Raw genomic sequence first — 15667 nt, 5'->3', positions numbered from 1 at the left:
CAACAGATAACATACCGGGTAAGTGACGCAGAGCTGACAGAACTTATGGGAGTGCAATTTAAAGGGAATTGTGTGCATTGCTCAACGGATATTTATCTTACCTCGAGAGGTGTTTGTGCGAGGCTGCGAAAAGAGAGAAAAGAAGCGTATTTTTTAGAAAGGAGACGTATTTTTTGCAAGGAGGGAAGAATTTTTAGCCAAGTGAAGTGATCGTAGTAACAAGCGTACTCGACCAGCGAAGATCATAGGAAAGAAACCTCACCTTTGAAAGTACTGCGAGATAAGAGTAACCGGCGTTTCTGCACGAATGAGCGAATGCGAAGAATCAGATGTGAGAGTGTTTAAAAGAAGAAAAACCGGGTCATGAACCGGAAGTGTATAACATAGACGATGGACTAACGGAGACTAGGTAATCAGCCGGGTATGTTTCTAGTTCTAAGGGCATACATGGATGCCATGTTGAAACGGAGGGTAAGGGCTAAAGCATCATAGGGAAGCATCAAGGTGCATAAAATAATGACGACGTAGGCGCGGGAATTGACAAAATAAAGAAGCGCTAAGTGAACGTTAATGTACGTGATCCTTAAGACAAAAGTCAATAGAAAGATGTCAGGCAAACTGAAATAGAAGAGCAGCTTGAACGTTGAAAGTGCGGAGAAAGTCTACCGAGAATAGTAATATGGGGAGTAGTTGACGCTATAGGCAATGTTGATAATTATGTGGTGCAGGGTGAACATAGGGAAAAGTATGATGAAAAGGTAAAGACTAGAGTGTGTGAACAGGCGCAAAGGGTCACCTGTGAGGCTACGGTGTGTATGGTAATAGGCAAGGTAGTGCAAGAAATATTGATGTAAATATGACATGGTATGGTGTCTTTTATTGGTGGTGTCAATCACTGGTTCTGTGGTTGGAGATCTAGCTCAGGGATTCACTAATTAGTAAGTGTACTGATGGTCAAATAAGGCACGACATATCCAACCTGTCATTGAGACCGGTTGGTGCCATGGTATCCATTAGTTTGATCCAAAAAACTTCCCTTTGTAAAAGTCTCAGGTGATTGTTAATGCCTTGTTGTTGCGCAACATGTTCAATGATTTGAAATCTGAGTTGTGATATGGAGTGCCGTGCTTCATGCCAATGGGATGCCAGAGGAGAATTCTTGCTCTGGGTTCTGATTCGACTTTTATGTTCAGTTAGACGTGTTTTCATTTTCCGTTGAGTTTTTCCAATGTATAATTTGCCACAGGGGCATTTGATCCCGTAGATTACATTGGAAGTGTTGCAATCACTAGTGTGTCGTAGTAAAACATCCTTGCCAGTGGTAGGGTGTTTTAGAATGTTTCCTGGGATGATATTGTTGCAGTGTGAACAATTTTGGCATTTCACAGTACCTCTATGGGTGTAGCAGGATTGAGGTTTCTTTTTAGTGGAAGATATTAATTCACGGAGATTTTGGCCCCTGGTGTAGGCGTGCAGAGGCAGTTCACAGAAGACGTTGTTGAAGTCAGTTTCATTGGATAGTAGTTCCCAACGTTTATTGATGATTCTTTTAATTGCTGTGGAACATGTTGAATATTTGGATATGAAAACTATGTTTGATTTGTTTATTTTGTTTGTGGGTGTCAGTAGTTCTTCACGTGATTTATCCATTGCTCTTTGTGCACAGGAGTCAATGATACTGGAAGGGTACCCTCTTTCATGGTATTTTTCTTTTTGTTCATTGATGTTAGTAGTGCTGTCAGCTGTGTTGGAACAAATACGTTTAATCCGGATGAACTGGGAGTAAGGCAAATTGTTGATGAGATTGTTAGGATGGAAGCTGGAAAAATGTAACGCATTGTTGCGATCAGTGGGTTTGGTGTAGACTGTGGTTGTTAATCCATGTCCATCTTGATTTTTCTGGATAGTGACATCAAGGAATTGAATGGTCTGTGTTTCAATTTTGTGGGTGAATTGAATCCTGGGATTGTGGGAATTTAGAGTTGTGATCATTTGTTCAAGGAGTTGCTGGGAGTTAGTCCAAACCAGAAAGATATCATCGATGTATCGGCAGTAGGTGTAAATGTTTGACCACCATTGAGGTATGTCCATAATATACTCCTGTTCAAACATGGCCATGAAGATATTGGCGTACGAGGGAGCCCCTGGAAAACCCATGGAGGTTCCCGAGAGTTGGGCGTAGAATTGATCGTTCCATTTGAAGTAACTGTGATGAAGGCAAAAGTGTAGGAGTTGTAAAATGAAAACCTTTTCAGTGTCAATGTCTTCCCGTTGGAGTAGAGCCCATTCGACTGCCTCCATACCTGTGGAGTGAGGAATAGAGGTGTAGAGAGCCACCACATCAATGGTGCACAAAAGCCAGGTGGGTTGGATGTTTGGTTGGATAAGCTGAAGTTTTTTTAGAAAATCTGTGGTGTCCTTGGTGTAGGACCACCAATTTTGCACAAATTTCTGTAAGTAGTGATCTAAGTATTTGCCCACGACATCAAAAATTGAACCGCATCCAGAAACAATTGGTCTGAAAGGTGGTTGATGTAGATTTTTGTGTATTTTGGGTAACATGTAAAGGTGAGGTCTGCGTGGATCTGATGTTGTAAGAAACTGTCTAGTTTGTTCGTCAATCCATCCTAATTCGTATGCTCTTTTCAAGATATCTTGTAAAATGGTTACAAGCTGTGGTGTAGGGTCGGTTTGTAATGGTAGGTATATTGATGGGTCATTCACGTGAGTGTCGACCTGTTGAGAATAGAATTCTGTGTCCATTATAACAATGGCTCCACCCTTGTCAGCGGGTTGGATGGTGATATCTGGGTTGTTAGCGAGGGTTCTCAATGTGATTCTTTCATTATTTGTTAAATTCCGATGTTTGTTGGGATGGAGAGTTAAGTTCTTGATGTCTTTCTTAATCATGATCTCGAATGTGTCCAGCATCTTGTGGGACACAGGGGCTTGAAAGGTACTGCGAGGCTTGAATTTTGTCATTTTACTTGTGGTGGGGGTTGCTTCTGAAATTACTACATTGGAAAAGTAGTGGCGTAGACGTAATGTACGCATGAACTTATACAGTGCAACATCAATGTCCAGTTGGTTTGCATGACTAGTTGGAACAAAAGACAAACCTCTATTTAAAACAGCTTTTTGATGAGGTGTGATGTCAACAGATGAGATGTTTATGATCAGGGAATGTTCTTCCCGCTGCGTAGCGATTTTCCTACCCTTTCCTCGCCTGATCTTATTGTTGCGCTTTGGGTGTCTGGTTGTAGTACTGGGGGTATTCCTTGATCCGGGGCCTGAGATAAAAAAGACACCGTGTTGGTTTTAGCGACTTGTTCAGTGGTATCCTTAGTTGAGGTTTGTGAGTTAGAGGATGAGGTTGCGGACTGCACTGGTGTTCTAGATGTGGAGATATCCTTATCTGAAACCAAACTTTCTTCTGATGAATGTGTGGTTGGTTTGCGTGGTTCAAATCTCTTGCGTGCATATATTTCCGCCCAGGTGTAAACCTCATTTAACTTGTAGTCAATAGTGTCTCTTTTATACTTCCTGAGTTTGCCCTCTTGTAATTCTCTGCTGTACTTGTCTAGTTTTATGTTCAAGCCTTCTAGATTAATTTTCCAGGTGTCATGTTCTAACCTGTTTTGAAGTTCGTCTTTCAATGTGTTAATTTCAAGTTCAAGATCCTTAATTGTTTTGGAAAGCTCCTCGATTATCAGAAGAATCAAGTCAAGGGAGCACTTATTGAGGATTGAGAACCATTTGTTCATGAAGGTGGGGTTAAGATGAAAACGGAAGAGCATGGGTCTGATTGAGAGTCGTAGTCCTCTGGGGATCCGTTTGGCCTTATGATACTGTACGAGTGTGGAAGCATGAAGTTGTTGGTTGAGCTGGCGTCTAGTTAGGTATTCAAGTTGCTTGAGTTGTTGCGAGATTGAGCCACTGTGTGTGTCCATATTTCTTACTTCCTGTATTAAAGAATAAATTTCAGATGCTTGGTCTGGAGTGTAGACCAGAGTGGTTGCTCTGTTTTCTGTTATGTTTGTAATGGATTCGAACGACATCTTTGAGTTGATTTGGGTGCTTCTCCTTGGTGGACAAAAGAAAACTGGTGAGACAGCGGTTGTGTGGGGAGAGCACTCCAATGATATAGCAATTTAGTCAGTATTTCTCAATAGGAAGAAACAGCGGTGCATCAGTTATGTAGGAGTTTGTCCTCTCCTACTGGGAAAAAGACCGGGTAATGACAGGTTGAGAGCCTGTATGTAACTGAGCACTGTTCACAAAGTGTCCTGTTAGACACTGACTAGTTTGAAAAAATTTGTTTAATTTTCAGCATAGAAACAAAAACTTTTTCTAGAGCTTTTCTCGACGTTTTCATGTGAGATAACAAATAAAGATATTGTGGTTTGTAACAATACAAAGTATATTATACAGAGTATATTATGGACATACCTCAATGGTGGTCAAACATTTACACCTACTGCCGATACATCGATGATATCTTTCTGGTTTGGACTAACTCCCAGCAACTCCTTGAACAAATGATCACAACTCTAAATTCCCACAATCCCAGGATTCAATTCACCCACAAAATTGAAACACAGACCATTCAATTCCTTGATGTCACTATCCAGAAAAATCAAGATGGACATGGATTAACAACCACAGTCTACACCAAACCCACTGATCGCAACAATGCGTTACATTTTTCCAGCTTCCATCCTAACAATCTCATCAACAATTTGCCTTACTCCCAGTTCATCCGGATTAAACGTATTTGTTCCAACACAGCTGACAGCACTACTAAGATCAATGAACAAAAAGAAAAATACCATGAAAGAGGGTACCCTTCCAGTATCATTGACTCCTGTGCACAAAGAGCAATGGATAAATCACGTGAAGAACTACTGACACCCACAAACAAAATAAACAAATCAAACATAGTTTTCATATCCAAATATTCAACATGTTCCACAGCAATTAAAAGAATCATCAATAAACGTTGGGAACTACTATCCAAGGAAACTGACTTCAACAACGTCTTCTGTGAACTGCCTCTGCACGCCTACACCAGGGGCCAAAATCTCCGTGAATTAATATCTTCCACTAAAAAGAAACCTCAATCCTGCTACACCCATAGAGGTACTGTGAAATGCCAAAATTGTTCACACTGCAACAATATCATCCCAGGAAACATTCTAAAACACCCTACCACTGGCAAGGATGTTTTACTACGACACACTAGTGATTGCAACACTTCCAATGTAATCTACGGGATCAAATGCCCCTGTGGCAAATTATACATTGGAAAAACTCAACGGAAAATGAAAACACGTCTAACTGAACATAAAAGTCGAATCAGAACCCAGAGCAAGAATTCTCCTCTGGCATCCCATTGGCATGAAGCACGGCACTCCATATCACAACTCAGAGTTCAAATCATTGAACATGTTGCGCAACAACAAGGCATTAACAATCACCTGAGACTTTTACAAAGGGAAGTTTTTTGGATCAAACTAATGGATACCATGGCACCAACCGGTCTCAATGACAGGTTGGATATGTCGGGCTTTATTTGACCATCAGTACACTTACTAATTAGTGAATCCCTGAGCTAGATCTCCAACCACAGAACCAGTGATTGACACCACCAATAAAAGACACCATACCATGTCATATTTACATCAATATTTCTTGCACTACCTTGCCTATTACCATACACACCGTAGCCTCACAGGTGACCCTTTGCGCCTGTTCACACACTCTAGTCTTTACCTTTTCATCATACTTTTCCCTATGTTCACCCTGCACCACATAATTATCAACATTGCCTATAGCGTCAACTACTCCCCATATTACTATTCTCGGTAGACTTTCTCCGCACTTTCAACGTTCAAGCTGCTCTTCTATTTCAGTTTGCCTGACATCTTTCTATTGACTTTTGTCTTAAGGATCACGTACATTAACGTTCACTTAGCGCTTCTTTATTTTGTCAATTCCCGCGCCTACGTCGTCATTATTTTATGCACCTTGATGCTTCCCTATGATGCTTTAGCCCTGACCCTCCGTTTCAACATGGCATCCATGTATGCCCTTAGAACTAGAAACATACCCGGCTGATTACCTAGTCTCCGTTAGTCCATCGTCTATGTTATACACTTCCGGTTCATGACCCGGTTTTTCTTCTTTTAAACACTCTCACATCTGATTCTTCGCATTCGCTCATTCGTGCAGAAACGCCGGTTACTCTTATCTCGCAGTACTTTCAAAGGTGAGGTTTCTTTCCTATGATCTTCGCTGGTCGAGTACGCTTGTTACTACGATCACTTCACTTGGCTAAAAATTCTTCCCTCCTTGCAAAAAATACGTCTCCTTTCTAAAAAATACGCTTCTTTTCTCTCTTTTCGCAGCCTCGCACAAACACCTCTCGAGGTAAGATAAATATCCGTTGAGCAATGCACACAATTCCCTTTAAATTGCACTCCCATAAGTTCTGTCAGCTCTGCGTCACTTACCCGGTATGTTATCTGTTGACTAAATGCAACTATTTTTCACACAGCTTTGACTCCAACATCTTACGCAAGGTAAGATTCGCTACCGCTTTTGTAAACCCTTTTTTCATCGAGTACACGCATTGGACACTTAGTCCGATTCATACCACTAATCTGTTCTGGTTCGTTTATACAATTTCAGAACCACGAGTTTCTCACACTCAGGTAAGCGTGAATTTGACAAAGTCTCACTGTCATCTTTCACGTATATGTTTTCACCTTAGTTGTTGCTGACTCGGTCATGTTTCCATCTGTTTCAGAAAACCACAAACAAAACACACAGACAGGTAACTTGTTGTCAGACATGCCCGCTCTTTATTAGAGTTACAGAGATTGAGCCCTAAAAACATTTTCCTAACTAGCGACATGGTTTACTTTGTTTTTTTCAGATTGGCCCCTGACGAAGGAACCGGCTGGTTCCGAAATGCATTGGGCATTTCAAAAAATTTTCTGCTGTGTTGTATTCTTTGTCACATTGTATCATGTTTAAAACATGTAAATTGCATTGGTGCTCTATATGAAATTTGCTTGTAAATAAGATGTTGCTGTACAAATGGCATTAATTTGTATTGTTACAAACCACAATATCTTTATTTGTTATCTCACATGAAAACGTCGAGAAAAGCTCTAGAAAAAGTTTTTGTTTCTATGCTGAAAATTAAACAAATTTTTTCAAACTAGTCAGTGTCTAACAGGACACTTTGTGAACAGTGCTCAGTTACATACAGGCTCTCAACCTGTCATTACCAGATCTGCTGAGCAGGCAGACACAGCAGATCCACGAGTGGGAACTTCACCCACAAGTTCTTCACCGTTCTTTCAGAAGTGGGGGCATCCACACATAGACCTATTCGCCACCCACGAAAACAAAAAATGCCCAAGCTTCGCCGCCAGATATCCACACCCATTGTCCGAAGGCAATGCGATATGGATGAACTGGTCAAACAAATTTGCATACGCTTTTCCACCTCTCCCACTAATTCCATTAGTGGTGTGAAAGCTACAGCAGCATTCCCTAACTCTGATCCTGGTAGCTCCAACATGGGCCAGACAACCGTGGTACACCACACTGCTGGAACTCTCAGTAGTACCACATCAAAAGCTATGCCTCTCGCCATGCCTCCTAACCCAGAACCATGGAGAGATCAGGCACCCGGACCCAGCTCAACTCAACCTTGCGATCTGGCTCCTGAGGTCCTAGAATTTGGATACCTTAACCTTCCCCCTGATTGCACGAACATTATCAGGGAAGCTAGACGCCCTACTACTAGGGCGTGCTATGCAGCAAAGTGGAAACGTTTTGTTGTTTACTGCCACAACAATACAATCAATCCTTTAAATGTATCCATACAGCACATTATATGTTATCTACTCCATTTACAAAGGTGTAACCTAGCATATACTTCCATTCGCTTACACCTCGCTGCAATTGCTGCCTATTTACAAAATAGGCAGCACCTCTCACTTTTCAAAGTGCCTGCCATCAAGGCCTTTATGGAAGGCCTCAAAAGAGTAATTCCACCCAGAGTGCCACCCTCACCTGTTTGGAACTTGAATATAGTTCTCACACGGTTAATGGGACCCCCTTTCGAACCATTACATAAGTGTGAGCTGCAATTTCTCACATGGAAAACAGCTTTTCTAGTGGCCATCACTTCCCTCAGAAGAGTTAGTGAAATACAGGCGTTCACTATACAGGAACCCCAAACAGTTGCGGAAAGAGCCTTACACACACTGGATGTTAAAAGAGCTTTACTTTATTACATCCAGAGAACACAACCTTTCAGAAAAACCAAACAGTTATTTGTTTCCTTCTCCCCACCACACAAAGGCAACCCTATTTCCAAATCAGGGATAGCTAGGTGGATTGTAAAATGCATACAGATTTGCTACCAAAAAGCAAAACGAACGCTATCGGTTCCCCCTAAAGCCCACTCTACAAGGAATATAGGGGCTTCTATGGCTTTCCTAGGGAACATACCACTAGATGACATCTGCTAAGCAGCGACATGGTCAACAACGCACACCTTCACAAAACATTACTGTGTAGATGTGCAAACCAAGCAACAGGCTAGTGTGGGCCAAGCTGTACTAAAAACACTGTTTCAAACAACTGCAACGGATACCGGTGGTCGCCGCTAGGGTTGGGTACTGCTATGTAATCAATGCACAGTGTATAATCTGCAGCTCATATGCCTCAAACGGAATATGCTACTTACCAGTATGCATCTGTTCTTGGCATGTAGAGCTGCAGATCTATACACGCCCACCCGCCTCCTGTATCCGTTCCAGTCTTATCTTATTTAGATACAATACACATGGGTTTCTGTACTGTTACTACTACGCTCCATCTTTCCCTGCTGGCGAAAAACAATCTGAGGATGGAGCCGAAGCCCATGCGCAATACGAACCAGAGGAGGAGTCACCGAACTCGTGACTTCCAAAGACTTTCCAAGAGGAAAAACAAACTGCAAACATCCGGGCCCAACACCAGATGGCGATCTATGCACAGTGTATAGATCTGCAGCTCTACATGCCAAGAACAGATGCATACTGGGAAGTAGCATATTCCTTCTTTAACATGTGGAAGCTTTGTCCTTAATATGTCACATTGTACCTTCTGCCTTTATGCTGTTTTTCGTTTAATCTATTTTCATGTTTAATTTAGGTCATGGCCTATTGTCTCTTAGTTCACCCGACCCTTTTCCTTCACTGTATCGATTCATTAACCTGGTCTCTCTCCTCATTAAAACAAACCCACACCTCGAAATCAAAGTCCTTTACAGTGGCAGCAGCTTTCTTGCAAGGGTCGGGGGCCCAAGTTCCTCTTGTCTGCCAAGTCGTTGCTGTAGCTATTAGATGCGTGCGGGTACCACATCTCTGCACCGCACCCCTTTTATTTATTTAAAGTCTTGGCTCTCGGAATTTATTTTGCTCGGGCATTATTTAGGCAATGTTCGGCTTTTCAATAAGCAGTGCAAACCTTTACAGAAAAACGAAACTGCGGCTAAATAGCTCATCATTGCGCAAGTTGTGGCGTTGGTGAGCAGGGGTGTATAGATGCTGGAAAGGGACAGCCATGCATCAGTGCTTGTTTGAGAATAAAAAGCCACACTGCTATTTGTTGTTGTAGCCAGTTTATTCTAAGGTTTGTTAAATTCAATATGCTATTGCACATAGAATCTACAAATTTGGATTAAGAAAAAAGCTATAATGTGTTTGAACTGGTAAATGTGAAATAATAAGGTCTCAGTTTTAAAATACAATGCAAACTTATATAACTATTTAGCAAGCACATAAATAGAAATGTTATATATTTGGGCTATAGATATGTGATTTAAATTCTAGTTTGTTGAAACAGATTGTGAAATATGGACACATTTCTATTTCAGAACTTAATTTGTGATAAAAGAAGGGATACCTATTTCATTGGACTCATCAGGACCAGATTTTGTATATTTTCATCGTGTTCTAATTTATAATAAACACAAACAGGTAGGCAAGGTTCTTGGATTGGTTGTTAACCAAAAATATACGATATATAAGAAAGAAAATGGATGATAAATGATTAATGTTATCTTTGACAGCAGATATGTGCTTTAAAAAGATACAGTGTTCTTTTTTAGGTCTATGATTTTCTATTTTTTACTTTAGTGTTTTATTATTTTTCTTTTTTGGTGTACACTGAAGGTATAGGGCTATAACAATCAGTGAAAAAATATGTGTAAACATTCTCAAGTGTTGCTTTGATTGAGGGCTGGCATGCTGTTTAAACTCATACCAATATAAAGATCTTCTGTAGTTAGAGATTTAGCTGTTACAGTCTATGTTGAATCAATTACATGCATTTCTTCGTCTTCACTATTAGTATTGATTCGGTGTATAATATATTTCTAGATGTACAATTTATTTTTTCACTATTTCATTATGTCATACATATGTCGTGACAAGGATTACTAGTAAAAAGATCTCCCAGTGTTGTTTTTTTCTTCTCCTGTAATACATACAAAAAATCTTCCAATGTGGCTTAATTTGTGCTTATTATTGTGTTTGCAAATGAATTTGTACACATTTTACTTATGTAATAATATTGATATGTCTACGTATCTAGTAATTGTATTGTTATATATATATGTCTTTATAGCCTTGAAGAAGTTCTGTGGGGACGAAGCGCGTCACGTCGGCTATGAACATGCATTGTGTTTTTAATGAAAAGCTACCTGAATGAAAGAAGAGTACATCTTTTTTTTACAAGATATTCAAGTCTCAAGTCACTCATTTGGGAGATTACTCTTTACTTGTTATTTGTCTATTCAAATACTGTATCACATTGTTGGTAATCAGTCTTTATATTGGGTAAGTGCTGAGCTTTTCTGTATTTTATAGCTAAATACTTATAAGGTTCCAAAGGCGAGACCGATTGTATTGCAAATGCTTGTTCTCTATGGTGTCTGCTCAAACGAGCTGCTCGGAATTGGGAAGGCATGTACTCGGGCGCAAGAGAAAACACAGTATTTGGCACCACCTAGTGGCAGTGCTTGCTAGCAAGATCAAACAGAATAAGCATTGGCATAGCCAATAGGTCTTGCCTTAGGGACTTTATAAGTGTTTAGCCATACAACAGTTGATGTTGCACCAATGATAGTGCTGCATAATTAAATACTTATAAGGTCCCAAAGGCGAGACCTATTGGCTATGCCAATGCTTGTTTTCATTGGTTAGTGAATTCTTCCAGATTGCTATTTCTAGTGTGCAAGGGAATGATGTTCCCACTGAAGGGTTCAAACCAGAACTGTGAGAAACAAATGCTAGTGATGGACCCGCATGAGGTGTGTCTTTGGTGTTTGGAGCACAACTGCAAGACATGCGAAGAATGTGCCCTCATGCACCCAAAGGCGATCTGGTACCATAAAGCAAATCTGTCTGCCAACAAACAACAAAAGAAGTTACAAACCTCCTGTAAGCCCGCTCTGGTGCTTGAGTCGAGGGCACAGTCCGTTCCTTCTCTCAAGGCTGTTTCTGCAACAGATTTTCCATGTGGTCGAAGTCATCTTGTATGTCTAAGTCCAAGTCAAAGAAGAAGCATAGGATGTTGAAGCAGGACTCAATCCCATGCCATCACTCTGCCCAAAGAGAAGTCAGGGTGATGTCAAAGAGCTAATAGATCTTGCTCCTGATCTCTGACCGAAGAGGGGATTCCATAACTGGTTCGGCTGCACCCCAAATTTCCTAGGCCATTGGTGACGCTGCAGCAGGTCAAGACATTGATGGAGGTCATGCTGTATATCTTTGGCACTCCTCTGGCTTCCTCAAGCAAACCTTTGTTTCCCAGTGATCCATTGGGGCTTCCTGTCGAGTTACCGCAATGGGTTCATTCTCTGTGCTGTCTGAGCCCCTGGAGCCCACCTTGGATTTGCTTTGACGCCCGTGCAGACTCACATTCTAGCTCCAAGACCTGTGCCGGTCTCTTTTTCATCGATGCCGGTCCTGATGTTGCCAGCACCAGAGGTCGACACCCCGCTGAACCCAGTGTCTGACCCGAGCCGAATCTGAGGGAAATTGCAATTTGAATCCACTCCAGCTCCCCCTTTTCCAATACGGTCTGATTCAGGCAAAACACTCCCTTTGCCAAAGTGAAGTCCTCGTAGGCTACATCATCTTTTTGGCTGTGATACTGACTGGAGTTTGTCACTAACTGATCATGACAATGGTGATAATGGGGGGGGTGATCTACCCTCACATTATGATTATGATCGTTTCTATATGGATTTACAGGAGGCCAGTGGCCTGGTCACTTCCCCTGATACAGGGTTGATTTTTCCACACTAGGCACCCAACAGAGGAGTGCGCTTCATTTGCTGTAGAGATCGGATGAACAGCTGTGTTCCTGGGTCTACAGTTGCTTCTGATGAAGTCAAGACAAATGTCCTTACTGAGATTTTGCACCCTAGGACAGCCTCATCTGAGTCCTTACTTCCAATTAATGAAGCCATGACTGACCTACTTATGGGCACTTGGGCTAAGCCTAGCTGTTCCCTACGGGGGGCTAGGCAGCTTGCTAGATGCCACAAACCGGTGCCTAGCAACCCGAATTTTCTTAAAAGGAGCATCATACTCCTGAGAATTTGGTGGTCCTGGCATCCTTCAGCCAAATGAATCATAATGCATCCCTGTGACTCTTCCAAATAGGGAGTCGAAAAGGATTGATGCATTTGGAAAGCAAATGTTTTCTTCAGCCAGTATGGCATTGACGTTAGTCAATGAGGTATGCCTGTTAGGCATTATACACACGCCCTCTAGGACATGGCCAGCAAGATCATGCTAGCAGTCTCAAAAAATGTTAAGGGCCTCCTTGACCTAATCCATTTAAGCCAGCTAGGATGTAGCTAAATAGATAATTCAGTCTGGCCTGGACAGTACTGATTGCTTGGGGTGAGCAGTCTGCACTAGTATGGTGCTCCATCACGACCTATGGATGCGATTCACAGGCCTTTCTGGAGACGTGCTTGCATCCATCGTGGATATGCCCTTTGATGGGTCCTGACGATTTTGTGAAAAGGATAATTCTACCCTCGACCGCTTTAAGGAAGGCAGGACCATGACTCATTCCTTGAGTATATTCACACCTGCCAGTCAGTTCCCTCATCAGTGTCAACCCTTATGAAGCTACTCTGACAGATGGATCCGTCAGATCATTGAGTAAGATTATGCCCTCTTGTTTCTTTGCGACCCACCACAACCTTCTCTCACATTGGAGACGCTTTCATAGGACCACCTAACCATCATGCTGGAAGAGATGCAAGCTCTACATACCAAAGAAGCCATTGAGAGATGCCGGATTCAGAAGGTGGGATGGGCTGTTGCTGTTATTTCCTCGTGCCGAAGAAGGATGAAGACCTTCATCCTATTTTTGATCTTTGCTCTCTGAAAGCCTTCCTACTGTATGACAAATTCAAAATGCTTACACTGGCCCAAGTTCTGTTTGTCATGGTTCCTTGTGACTGGATGGTAACCTTGGACCTGTAGAATGTGTACTTTAACGTACCCGCCCTGCTGCCACACAAACAATGCCTGCAGTTCATGGTTGGTCAGGAACATTTTCCCGTTGCCATGCTCCCCGTAGAACTTAATGACGACCTTCAGGTGTTCAGGAAAATAATGGCAGTGGTTGCTGCCCATGTTTGGAGGTTTGGGGTACCAGTTTCCACCTACCTTGGAAACTGGCTGTTGTAGGTGGGCTTGCCAAAGCCAGTCGTTGAACCACTTCCAGACGACGGCAAATCTGGCAACGTTGGAGTTCTCAATCCATGCGCCAAAATCATGCCTGTCTCCTTTGCAAAAGCTTCCTTTTGTAGGAGCTACCTTGGACACAGTGCAGTTTAGGGCCTTATCTCTTCCGCAATGAGTCTAGGATATTTGGGCTATGATCACAATGTTCCAGACTCATTCTGGGATCTCAGAGCAGCTCTGATTCTTCGTAGTCTGTTGGTCTTGAGAATCCTGCTTGTCCATTTCGCCAGGTGGCATATGTGAGCTCAGCTGTGGGATCTGAAGTCTCAGTGGGCCCAACACCAAGAGACCTAGTGGACATTAGGTTTATGGGGAGACTGCACAAGCTCAGCAGTGGTGGCTGCTCGACCACAGTCTTAGCAGTGGCAGACCTCTCTGACTTCCCCACCTACAGCTGACGGTGGAGATGAATGTGTCACTGCGGCCATGTGGGGGAGTTGGGAATCAGAGGCCTCCGCTAGAAACCCAGCTCCACATAAATCTATTGCTGGTATTCCTTCAAGGAAAGGCTGGTGCAGGTTCTCACAGACACCACATCTATGTGATAATCTTTCAAGCTAGTTAAATACCAGATGGGCAAGGTTAGTCAGCAACTTGGTGATAACACCCCATGGTGGCTAACTGCATCTTCTAGCAGTGGGAAAGACCTTAAATGGATCTTTTTGCCAACATTGAGAATGTTGAAATTTCTGCGAGTTGGTGTTCCCAAGAATGCTCTCTCTGAAAGATGCTTTCAGGCATAGGAGCGTAAGACTCCTGAATGCCTTTCCTCCTCGGTTTCTCCTGCATGCCTTCCCTCCTCGGTTTCTCCTGCCCCGATTTGTAAAGAAGATCAAGAACTACCAGGCCAGTCATAAAGTCATCTTAGTGGTTCCAGATTGGGCCAGGAGAGTATGGTACCCAGAACATCTGTGCATGAGCATCTGTCCTCTATTCTGACTACCACTTCAGGAAGACATTCTGTTGCAGGGCAGGGTCTTGTACTCAGGGCTGCGCAATCTGCACCTCCATGCGTGGAGATTGAGCAGCAGCATTTGACTGTATTCGATCTACCACTGGGGGTCGTATATCTCATCCTTGCTACCAGGTTCCTCATGACGAAGTCCATTCATGCTGGGACACATTTGTTGCCTGATGTGGAGTCTGAAACACACAACTAAATTATTGGATGTTTATACTGTTCAATTTGTCTTTGTCCCAGCAAGGTCTTGCAGTGGGCACTATTAAAGGTCATTTTCTGGCACTTTAAGCCTTTCTGTGTTTAACAAACCAACCGTCCTTGTTTAAATCATGTGTTGTGATGCTGTTTGTTAAATGTTTGACCCACATGTTCCCTCCCAAACAATTTGTGGTACCAGGGTCGTATCTTAATTTGGTTCTGAAGTTCCCCATGTGCATCCCCATCAAGCCACTGCATAGCTGCTCGTTACATCTGCTGACTTTCAAAACTGTCTTCCTCACTACGATTACTTCAGCTAGTCATGTGAGTGAGTTCCAGGCCCTCTCTGTGCAGCTGCCTATGCCACCTTCTTTCCAGACAAGCTGGTGCTAAGGATCAAAGAGGCTTTTTTTGTCAAATGTTGTGACACTTTTTCATATTGGGCACTCCATCACCTCCTCAACTTTCTATGCTCTGCCTCAACTCTTGAAAAAGGAGGAGTAACTCCATCGGCCTGACACCAAAAATGCCTAAAACACGTACATCAATCACACCAAAGACCATCAGTGGATGACCAGCTTTTTGTGGTGTTCTCGGGCGCAAACAAAGGTAAGGCAGTGCAGAAAAGGACTTTGTCAAGATAGTCCTGCATTAAAGTCTGCTACACTTT

The 15667-nt window shown here is 42.5% G+C and overlaps 1 protein-coding gene across 7 annotated transcripts in view; it reads right to left on the bottom strand.

Annotated features, from left to right (window-relative positions):
• The window catches only part of MCF2L2 (MCF.2 cell line derived transforming sequence-like 2), a 2345299-nt gene that overhangs the window by 764015 nt on the left and 1565617 nt on the right, over window positions 1-15667 (bottom strand). The gene's annotated exons all lie outside the window — the stretch shown is intronic.

The sequence above is a fragment of the Triturus cristatus genome, chromosome 11 (genome assembly GCF_964204655.1).
Source record: "Triturus cristatus chromosome 11, aTriCri1.1, whole genome shotgun sequence".
Lineage (NCBI taxonomy): Eukaryota > Metazoa > Chordata > Amphibia > Caudata > Salamandridae > Triturus > Triturus cristatus.
Note: the sequence above shows the minus strand (reverse complement) of the source record. Positions and strands in the feature narration are given on the sequence as shown.